The sequence below is a fragment of the Triticum aestivum genome, chromosome 4B (genome assembly GCF_018294505.1).
Source record: "Triticum aestivum cultivar Chinese Spring chromosome 4B, IWGSC CS RefSeq v2.1, whole genome shotgun sequence".
Taxonomy (NCBI): domain Eukaryota; kingdom Viridiplantae; phylum Streptophyta; class Magnoliopsida; order Poales; family Poaceae; genus Triticum; species Triticum aestivum.
This window is the reverse complement of record NC_057804.1, coordinates 622016020-622028059: the sequence shown is the minus strand read 5'-3', so window position 1 is coordinate 622028059 and position 12040 is coordinate 622016020. Positions and strand designations below refer to the sequence as shown.

General features: G+C 48.7%; 1 pseudogene; it reads right to left on the bottom strand.

Moving 5' to 3' along the window:
- Positions 1 to 823: 823 nt before the first annotated feature.
- On the bottom strand, positions 824 to 963 carry LOC123095330 (uncharacterized; annotated as a pseudogene).
- Between the last annotated feature and the right edge of the window lie 11077 nt (positions 964 to 12040).

Below are 12040 nucleotides of genomic sequence, written 5' to 3'. Positions count from 1 at the left end.
ATGGAAGATGGGTGACCTAAACGTCGGTGCCACCAGTCCGAAGATGGGTTGGTGACACTTAGCACATGCTTCGTGACGTTTCTCCCGATGTGTTTGAGAGGATAGAGACCTCTCCTACCCCTGCCGCGAAGTAGAACCCTCTTCGTTTCCAGATCCTTGACAAGAAAAAAATGAGGGTGAATTTCAACGAAAGTGTCATTATCAAGGGCAAGTTTACTTGCAGAGATCAAATTTTTAGTGGCCTCCGAAACGTGAAGGACATCATTTAGGTGAAGATCACGATCTGGGGTATAGATAGTTGTATGACCAATATGATTAATCGCCATACCTGATCCGTTGGCTGTGTGAATTTGCTCATTGCCGGTGTACCTCTCCCGGACTGTGAGCTTCTCCAAGTCAGCGGTTATATGGTCAGTTGCACCACTGTCCATATACCAGTTTGTGTCTATGCCATACTGAGGTGCAGCAATATTTGTCGAGCGTTCTTCCCCTCCCTGGTAAGAGGAGTCGTAGCGCTTCCAGCACTTCCACGCCACATGCCCAACTTTGCCACAGATCTGGCACGTTGGTCTGGTGGCGGAGTTGTTGTTGAAGCCGCCGTTGTTTCCTCCTGGGTTGCCACGGCCGCCACCACCGTTGGGTTTGTTGTTGAAGTTCCGGCCGCGGTCACCACCGCCGCCGCCTGGTTTGTTGTTGAAGGCGCGACCGCGGTCACCACCGCCGCCGCCGTTGCCGTTCTGTTTGTTGTTGGAGTTGTTGAAGCGCCCACGTGACGCAGCGTTGGCGGAGGACTGGGAGGCTCCCCCGCGAAGATTCATACGCGTCTCGAAGCTCAGTAGCCGTGAGTACAGCTCCGGGACAATCACCGGTTCGACCCGTGAGCACATGGCAGACACCACAGGGATCGAACTCCTCCTCCAGCCCAGCAAGGATGTGCGACACCACATCTTCTTCGTCCACCTTCTTCCCTGATGCAACCAATTCATCACAAAGGGTTCTGATCTTACCAACATACTCTGTAATGGTGGAGTTGCCCTTCTGAAGATTCGCCAGTGCGATCCTGACGTTGACAGACCGCGCTCGGGTATGCGAGGTAAGCATCCCCTGCACGGTGTTCCACAGCTCTGCTGTGGTGTGGCAAGTCGCCACCTGAATGGCCATCTCACGTGGTAGCGTAGTCAACAGGTAGGAGAAGACCTGCTGATCGCGAGCGTACCAGGTGCTGAACTCAGGGTTGGGGGCCTTCGACTTGGTCTTGCCGTCGTTGCTAGTAACCTCGATCGACATGGGCGGCACCTCCTGCTCCAGATCGAGGAAGTCCGCCATCTGCGCCCCCCTGATGGCAGAGAGGACGGTGACACGCCATAGGGCTTCGTTCCCTCTCGAGAGCTTCTCTGTGGCGATGTGTGCAAAAGGAGATGAGAGGAACGTATTTGCGGATGAGCTCGCCATGGATGAATCCGAGGTAGGCTCTGATTACCATGTAAGAAACTAGAGGTTTTGGTATGAAGCGTATATCTCCTGGCAGGGACGCGTGCATGCTTATATGCTCAACAAGGTACAAGATACGGCAGGTGGTTTTGGGCTTGGCCCCTCATCCAAGCTATACAGAATATCTACAAGAGATAGAGCTCGCCTCTAACCAGCTGCCTTAAGTTACAAGATAACACACACACACACACAATCGTGACAATGTCACGTTACAACTTAAGCCTATCGTCTAACAACAACACGTTTTGTAAGTAAGCGTATATATCGTAATTTCTTGGCGGGGGTATATATCATAATTTGTTTTGTCCAATTCTAGTTTTTCAAATTATATGGCTGGGTTTTAAAATTTAAGGGTATTATAATTGGGAATTGGAGTGCCGCAACTTGCCAAATTTTCTTAGTATTATCTGTTTGGTTCATTGCTCGACTGCAAGGCAAGAGTATAATACAATGTCGAGGAAGTTTAACTTTATAACCATGGAACGGTCCATTTTAGTAAGATTTTTTACCTGTAAACATCTAAGTTATTGAGTATTTTTACATTCATGTATAATAAGGGTTTGGATTCGCCGGTGTATAGTATACAAGTGGACACTCGACGTTTTCTTTCTGGGTCCGTCCCTGCTTCACTATCGTGATGAGATTAATCTTTTCGCGTTCTCTTTGTCACGCATGAATGGACCGTATGGGTCTATGTGATTCTTTCTAGAAATCATTGAAAATAAGGAATGAGCTAGATCTTCTTCTTTTTTGACATGATAAATGGGCTAGATCTAATAATTACAACGTTCTCATCACTGAGTAACTTTGTATTAAACGTACAGCTGGTACGAGGATTGTGGTTTATATACTTCGGAAAGGTAGCCAGGTAGGTACTACCTACATCTTCTGTCACACGTCTCTCTCTGCGGTAGCACGCTGGAGCCTAGAGATCTTCAAAGGCCGCTATATATGAGCAGGATAAATCAATAAACCACAAAGAATAATTGACTTGCGTGGTGATAAATTACTGCTGCCGAATGTAGCTACAACGAACTATTGCATCCCGGCTAGCAGGCCGGTCCCTTCACACAAACGCTGTTAAGTATTCCCTCCGTAAATTAATATAAAAACGTTTAGATTACTAAGTACTCCCTCCGTCCGGAAATACTTGTCGAAGAAATGCATAAAAATGAATGTATCTAGAACTAAAATACATCTAGATACGTTCATTCCTCTGACGAGTATTTCCGGACGGAGGGAGTAGTAATCTAAACGCTTTTATATTAGTTTACGACGTAGTACATACGGTGTGGGCCTTTGCGTTGGTACCGACGCATACGAGTATAACTCGTTTACTTGTCCTACAAGGACTTTTATGTGTTGCCCCTCGTATATACCCCATGTAGTCACACCTCAGGCGGTCTGTCGTCTCGTGCTTGTAATACTCCTCCTCATAGTGATTGCGCCTTAGTGCGTTCGTGGTTTTCGCCCGCAAGGGTTCCACGTAAAAATACGTGTCTTTCGTGTCTTTTTTATCTCGTTATTACCTAACAAGTGGTATATAGAGCTGAGGTTTGAGATACGAGTTTGAGACAAGAGAATTAGGGCTGCGGTCCGCCGCCGCCGCAATCCGCCGAGACCGACGAGGATTCAATCTACGCATCACCAAGCAATCGGGCCGACGAGGTTAACTTTTCTCAAAGGCTGCTGTGCGCTGGGGATACATCAAATCGCAGGTTCCGTCGAGACCGACGGGAACCGTTCGTACGCGCGCAGATCACGCGAGCGGCTTCGCTGCAACTCCATCGTTCTGGCACGGTCCGCCTAGCTGCAGCTGGTGCTTAGGCCAACTCCACCGCGTGACCCCAAACGGACGTCCGTTTCGTCCGGATTTTATCCGTTTGGGGAAGCAATGGGTGCCAAAACGGACATGCATGTCCGGGTGTAGGTGAAGGTGCCCAGCGCGCCGACCGACCCCAAACGGTCCGCCTCGACCACGCGCCCACGCCTGCGCCTCGCCTGCCCGCGAGCTCGCGCTCTCGCCTCACCGGTGCGCCCGCGCGGTCGCCGTGGCATCTCGTCGCCGCGCCGGGCAGAGGAGGGAGGAAGAAGAGCATCGAGACGTTGGCGCGGATCTCCTCGCGCGACGCGCGCAGCTCGGCGGCGGCGCCCTCGCGCCACACCATCCCTGCGTAGTTCACATCCGCACGCCCGGACGCGAGCAGCTCGCCCACCTCCTGTTGGGGAACGTTGCAGAAAATTAAAAATTTTCCTACGGTTTCACCAAGATCCATCTATGAGTTCACCTAAGCAACGAATCAAGGAAGTGAGTTTGCATCTACATACCACTTGTAGATCGCGTACGGAAGAGTTAGATGGAGCGGTGATGATGGAGTCGTACTCGCCGTGATTCAGATCACCGGAGATCCTAGCGCCGAACGGACGGCACCTCCGCGTTCAACACACGTACGGTGCTTGTGACGTCTCCTCCTTCTTGATCCAGCAAGGGGGAAGGAGAGGTTGATGATGATGGCTCCAGCAGCAGCACAACGGCGTGGTGGTGGTGGAACAGCAGCACTCCGGCAGGGCTTCGCCAAGCACGTGACGGAGGAGGAAGAGGTGTAGCAGGGGGAGGGGGCGCCAGGACTTCAGGGTGCGGCTGCGCCTCTCCCCCCTCCCTTTATATAGGCCCCCAGGGGGGGGGGCGCCGGCCCTGGGAGATTCAATCTCCCAAGGGGGCGGCGGCCAAGGGGGGAGGAGTGTCCCCCAAGGCATGTGGTGCGCCCCCCCACCCTAGGGTTTCAACCCTAGGCGCAGGGGGTGGGCCTAGCGGGCGCACCAGCCCACTATGAGCTGGCTCCCCTCCCACTTCAGCCCATGGGGCCCTCCGGGATGGGTGGCCCCACCCGGTGGACCCCCGGGACCCTTCCGGTGGTCCCGGTACAATACCGGGTGACCCCGAAACTTTCCCGATGGCCGAAATACCACTTCCTATATATAATTCTTTACCTCCGGACCATTCCGAAACTCCTCGTGACGTCCGAGATCTCATCCGGGACTCCGAACAACATTCGGTATACTGCATACTCATATTCATACAACCCTAGCGTCACCGAACCTTAAGTGTGTAGACCCTACGGGTTCGGGAGACACGTAGACATGACCGAGACGGCTCTCGGGCAATAACCAACAGCGGGATCTGGATACCCATGATGGCTCCCACATGCTCCTCGATCATCTCATCGGATGAACCGCGATGTCGAGGATTCGAATAACCCCGTATACAATTCCCTTTGTCATTCGGTACGTTACATGCCCGAGACTCGATCATCGGTATCCCAATACCTCGGTCAGTCTCATTACCGGCAAGTCACTTTACTCGTACCGTAATGCATGATCCCGTGACCAAACACTTGGTCACTTTGAGCTCATTGTGATGATGCATTACCGAGTGGGCCCAGAGATACCTCTCCGTCATACGGAGTGACAAATCCCAGTCTCGATCCGTGTCAACCCAACAGACACTTTCGGAGATACCTGTAGTGCACCTTTATAGTCACCCAGTTATGTTGTGACGTTTGGTACACCCAAAGCACTCTTACGGTATCCGGGAGTTACAAGATCTCATGGTCTAAGGAAGAGATACTTGACATTGGAAAAGCTCTAGCAAAACGAACTACACGATCTTGTGCTATGCTTAGGATTGGGTCTCGTCCATCACATCATTCTCCTAATGATGTGATCCCATTGTCAATGACATCTAATGTCCATAGTCAGGAAACCATGACTATCTGTCGACCAACGAGCTAGTCAACTAGAGGCTCACTAGGGACATGTTATGGTCTATGTATTCACACGTGTATTACAATTTCCGGATAATACAGTTATAGCATGAATAAAAGACAATTATCATGAACAAGGAAATATAATAATAATCCCTTTATTATTGCCTCTAGGGCATATTTCCAACAGTCTCCCACTTGCACTAGAGTCAATAATCTAGTTACATTGTGATGAATCGAACACCCATAGAGTACTGGTGTTGATCATGTTTTGCTCGCGAGAGAGGTTTAGTCAATGGATCTGCGACATTCAGATCCGTATGTACTTTGCAAATATCTATGTCTCCATCTTGAACATTTTCACGGATGGAGTTGAAGCGACGCTTGATGTGCCTGGTCTTCTTGTGAAACCTGGGCTCCTTGGCAAGGGCAATAGCTCCAGTGTTGTCACAGAAGAGTTCGATCGGCCCCGACGCATTGGGTATGACTCCTAGGTCGGTGATGAACTCCTTCACCCAAATTGCTTCATGTGCTGCCTCCGAGGCTGCCATGTACTCCGCTTCACATGTAGATCCCGCCACGACGCTCTGCTTGCAGCTGCACCAGCTTACTGCTCCACCATTCAACATATACACGTATCCGGTTTGTGACTTAGAGTCATCCAGATCTGTGTCGAAGCTAGCGTCGACGTAACCCTTTACGACGAGCTCTTCATCACCTCCATAAACGAGAAACATGTCCTTTGTCCTTTTCAGGTACTTCAGGATATTCTTGACCGCTGTCCAGTGTTCCTTGCCGGGATTACTTTGGTACCTCCCTACCAAACTTACGGCAAGGTTTACATCAGGTCTGGTACACAGCATGGCATACATAATAGATCCTATGGCTGAGGCATAGGGGATGGCGCTCATCTCTTCTTTATCTTTTGCCGTGGTCGGGCATTGAGTCGAGCTCAATCTCACACCTTGCAATACAGGCAAGAACCCTTTCTTGGACTGATCCATTTTGAACTTCTTCAAAATCTTATCAAGGTATGTGCTCTGTGAAAGACCTATGAGGCGTCTCGATCTATCCCTATAGATCTTGATGCCTAATATGTAAGCAGCTTCTCCAAGGTCCTTCATTGAAAAACACTTATTCAAGTAGGCCTTAATGTTGTCCAAGAATTCTATATCATTTCCCATAAAAAGTATGTCATCTACATATAATATGAGAAATGCTACAGAGCTCCCACTCACTTTCTTGTAAACGCAGGCTTCTCCATAAGTCTGCATAAACCCAAACGCTTTGATCATCTCATGAAAGCGAATGTTCCAACTCCGAGATGCTTGCACCAGCCCATAAATGGATCGCTGGAGCTTGCATACTTTGTTAGCATTCTTAGGATCGACAAAACCTTCCGGCTGCATCATATACAACTCTTCCTTAAGATAACCGTTGAGGAATGCCGTTTTGACGTCCATCTGCCATATCTCATAATCATAGTATGCGGCAATTGCTAACATGATTCGGACGGACTTAAGCTTCGCTACGAGAGAGAAAGTCTCATCGTAGTCAATTCCTTGAACTTGTCGATAACCCTTAGCGACAAGTCGAGCTTTATAGATGGTGATATTACCATCCGCGTCCGTCTTCTTCTTAAAGATCCATTTGTTTTCTATTGCTCGCTGATCATCGGGCAAGTCAGTCAAAGTCCATACTTTGTTTTCATACATGGATTCTATCTCGAATTTCATGGCTTCTAGCCATTCGTTGGAATCTGGGCCCGCCATTGCTTCTTCATAGTTCGAAGGTTCACCGTTGTCTAACAACATGATTTCCAGGACAGGGTTGCCGTACCATTCTGGTGCAGAACGTGTCCTTGTGGACCTACGAAGTTCAGTAGCAACTTGATCCGAAGTACCTTGATCATCATCATTAATTTCCTCTTCAGTTGGTGTAGGCATCACAGGAACATTTTCCTGAGCTGTACTACTATCCTGTTCAAGAGGTAGTACTTCATCGAGTTCTACTTTCCTCCCACTTAGTTCTTTCGAGAGAAACTCTTTTTCCAGAAAGGATCCGTTCTTGGCAACAAAGATCTTGCCCTCGGATCTTAAGTAGAAGGTATACCCAATGGTTTCTTTAGGGTATCCTATGAAGACGCATTTTTCCGACTTGGGTTCGAGCTTTTCAGGTTGAAGTTTCTTGACATAAGCATCGCATCCCCAAACTTTTAGAAACGACAGCTTAGGTTTCTTCCCAAACCATAATTCATACGGTGTCGTCTCAACGGATTTAGACGGTGCCCTATTTAAAGTGAATGTAGCTGTCTCTAGAGCGTATCCCCAAAATGATAGCGGTAAATCGGTAAGAGACATCATAGACCGCACCATATCCAATAGAGTGCGATTACGACGTTCGGACACACCGTTACGCTGAGGTGTTCTAGGCGGCGTGAGTTGTGAAACGATTCCACATTTTCTTAAGTGTGTACCAAATTCGTGACTTAAATATTCTCCTCCACGATCCGATCGTAAGAATTGTATCTTTCGGTCACGTTGATTCTCAACCTCATTCTGAAATTCCTTGAACTTTTCAAAGGTCTCAGACTTGTGTTTCATCAAGTAGACATACCCATATCTACTCAAGTCATCAGTGAGAGTGAGAACATAACGATATCCTCCGCGAGCCTCAACGCTCATTGGACCGCACACATCGGTATGTATGATTTCCAACAAGTTGGTTGCTCGCTCCATTGTTCCGGAGAACGGAGTCTTGGTCATCTTGCCCATGAGGCATGGTTCGCATGTGTCAAATGATTCATAATAGAGAGACTCCAAAAGTCCATCAGCATGGAGCTTCTTCATGCGCTTGACACCAATGTGACCAAGGCGGCAGTGCCACAAGTATGTGGGACTATCGTTATCAACTTTACATCTTTTGGTATTCACGCTATGAATATGTGTAACATTACGCTCGAGATTCATTAAGAATAAACCATTGACCATAGGGGCATGACCATAAAACATATCTCTCATATAAATAGAACAACCATTATTCTCGGATTTAAATGAGTAGCCATCTCGTATCAAACGAGATCCAGATACAATGTTCATGCTCAAACTTGGCACCAAATAACAATTATTAAGGTTTATAACTAATCCCGTAGGTAAATGTAGAGGTAGCGTGCCGACGGTGATCACATCGACCTTGGAACCATTCCCGACGCGCATCGTCACCTCGTCCTTCGCCAGTCTCCGCTTATTCCGCAGCTCCTGCTGTGAGTTACAAATATGAGCAACGGCACCGGTATCAAATACCCAGGAGTTACTACGAGTACTGGTAAGGTACACATCAATTACATGTATATCAAATATACCTTTAGTGTTGCCGGCCTTCTTATCCGCTAAGTATTTGGGCCAGTTCTGCTTCCAGTGACCCTTCCCCTTGCAATAAAAGCACTCAGTCTCAGGCTTGGGTCCATTCTTTGACTTCTTCCCGGCAACTGGCTTACCGGGCGCGGCAACATCTTTGCCGTCCTTCTTGAAGTTCTTCTTACCCTTGCCCTTCTTGAACTTAGTGGTCTTATTGACCATCAACACTTGATGTTCTTTCTTGATTTCAACCTCTGCCGACTTCAGCATTGAAAATACTTCAGGAATGGTCTTCACCATCCCCTGCATATTATAGTTCATCACAAAGCTCTTGTAGCTTGGTGGGAGCGACTGAAGGATTCTGTCAATGACCGCCTCATCCGGGAGGTTAATGTCCAGCTGGGACAGGCGGCTGTGCAACCCAGACATTTTGAGTATATGCTCACTGACAGAACTGTTTTCCTCCATCTTACAACTATAGAACTTGTCAGAGACTTCATATCTCTCGACCCGGGCATGAGCTTGGAAAACTAGTTTCAGCTCCTCGAACATCTCATATGCTCCGTGTTGCTCAAAACGCTTTTGGAGCCCCGGTTCTAAGCTGTAAAAGCATGCCGCACTGAACGAGGGAGTAATCATCAGCACGTGTCTGCCAAACGTTCAAATCGTCTTGCAGTGCTGGGAGAGCAGGTGGGTCACCTAACGGTGCTTCAAGGACATATGCTTTCTTGGCAGCTATGAGGATGATCCTAAGGTTTCGGACCCAGTCCGTATAGTTGCTGCCATCATCTTTCAGCTTGGTTTTCTCTAGGAACGCGTTGAAGTTCATGTTGACATGAGCGTTGGCCATTTGATCTACAAGACATATTTTGCAAAGATTTTAGACTAAGTTCATGATAATTAAGTTCATCTAATCAAATTATTTTAATGAACTTCCACTCAGATTTGACATCCCCTTGGTCATCTAAGTGTTACACGATCCGAGTCGACTAGGCCGTGTCCGATCATCACGTGAGACGGACTAGTCATCGTCGGTGAACATTCTCATGTTGATCGTATCTTCCATACGACTCATGTTCGACCTTTCGGTCTCCATGTTCCGAGGCCATGTCTGTACATGCTAGGCTCGTCAAGTTAACCCTAAGTGTTTTGCATGTGTAAAACTGTCTTACACCCGTTGTATGTGAATGTAAGGATCTATCACACCCGATCATCACGTGGTGCTTCGAAACGACGAACTTTAGCAACGGTGCACAGTTAGGGGAGAACACGTCTTGAAATTGTTGTAAGGGATCATCTTATTTACTACCGTCGTTCTAAGTAACCAAGATGCATAAAACATAATAAACATCACATGCTATTATATAAAGTAGTGACATGATATGGCCAATATCATATAGCTCCTTTGATCTTCATCTTCGGGGCTCCATGATCATCTTGTCACCGTCATGACACCATGATCTCCATCATCATGTCTTCATGAAGTTGTCACGCCAACGACTACTTCTACTTCTATGACTAACGCGTTTAGTAATAAAGTAAAGTAGTTTACATGGCGTTCTTCAATGACACGCAGGTCATACAAGAAATAAAGACAACTCCTATGGCTCCTGCCGGTTGTCATACTCATCGACATGCAAGTCGGGATTCCTATTACAAGAACATGATCTCATACATCACAATATATCATTCATCATTCATCACAACTTCTAGCCATATCACATCACATGACAATTGCTGCAAAAACAAGTTAGATGTCCTCTAATTGTTGTTGCATCTTTTACGTGGCTGCAATTGGGTTCTAGCAAGAACGTTTTCTTACCTACGAATAACCACAACGTGATTTTGTCAACTTCTATTTACCCTTCATAAGGACCCTTTTCATCGAATCCGCTCCAATTAAAGTGGGAGAGACAGACACCCGCCAGCCACCTTATGCAACTAGTGCATGTTAGTCGGTGGAACCGGTCTCACGTAAGCGTATGTGTAAGGTTGGTCCGGGCCGCTTCATCCCACAATACCGCTGAAGCAAGATAAGACTAGTAGCGGCAAGCAAGTTGACAAGATCTATGCCCACAACAAAATTGTGTTCTACTCGTGCAATAGAGAACTACGCATAGACCTAGCTCATGATGCCACTGTTGGGGAACGTTGCAGAAAATTAAAATTTTTCCTACGGTTTCACCAAGATCCATCTATGAGTTCATCTAAGCAACGAGTCAAGGGAGTGAGTTTGCATCTACATACCACTTGTAGATCGCGTACGGAAGCGTTAGATGGAGCGGTGATGATGGAGTCGTACTCACCGTGATTCAGATCACCGGAGATCCTAGCGCCGAACGGACGGCACCTCCGCGTTCAACACACGTACGGTGCGTGTGACGTCTCCTCCTTCTTGATGCAGCAAGGGGGAAGGAGAGGTTGATAATGATGGCTCCAGCAGCAGCACAACGGCGTGGTGGTGGTGGAACAACAGCACTCCGGCAGGGCTTCGCCAAGCACGTGACGGAGGAGGAAGAGGTGTAGCAGGGGGAGGGGGCGCCAGGACTTCAGGGTGCGGCTGCCCCTCTCCCCCTCCCTTTATATAGGCCCCCAGGGGGGGCGCCGGCCCTGGGAGATTCAATCTCCCAAGGGGGCGGCGGCCAAGGGGGGAGGAGTGCCCCCCAAGGCATGTGGTGCGCCCCCCCACCCTAGGGTTTCAACCCTAGGCGCAGGGGGTGGGCCTAGGGGGCGCACCAGCCCACTATGGGCTGGCTCCCCTCCCACTTCAGCCCATGGGGCCCTCCGGGATGGGTGGCCCCACCCGGTGGACCCCCGGGACCCTTCCGGTGGTCCCGGTACAATACCGGGTGACCCCGAAACTTTCCCGATGGCCGAAATACCACTTCCTATATATAATTCTTTACCTCCGGACCATTCCGAAACTCCTCGTGACGTCCGGGATCTCATCCGGGACTCCGAACAACATTCGGTATACTGCATACTCATATTCATACAACCCTAGCGTCACCGAACCTTAAGTGTGTAGACCCTACGGGTTCGGGAGACACGTAGACATGACCGAGACGGCTCTCGGGCAATAACCAACAGCGGGATCTGGATACCCATGTTGGCTCCCACATGCTCCTCGATGATCTCATCGGATGAACCACGATGTCGAGGATTCGAACAACCCCGTATACAATTCCCTTTGTCATTCGGTACGTTACATGCCCGAGACTCGATCGTCGGTATCCCAATACCTCGTTCAGTCTCGTTACCGGCAAGTCACTTTACTCATACCGTAATGCATGATCCCGTGACCAAACACTTGGTCACTTTGAGCTCATTGTGATGATGCATTACCGAGTGGGCCCAGAGATACCTCTCCGTCATACGGAGTGACAAATCCCAGTCTCGATCCGTGTCAACCCAACAGACACTTTCGGA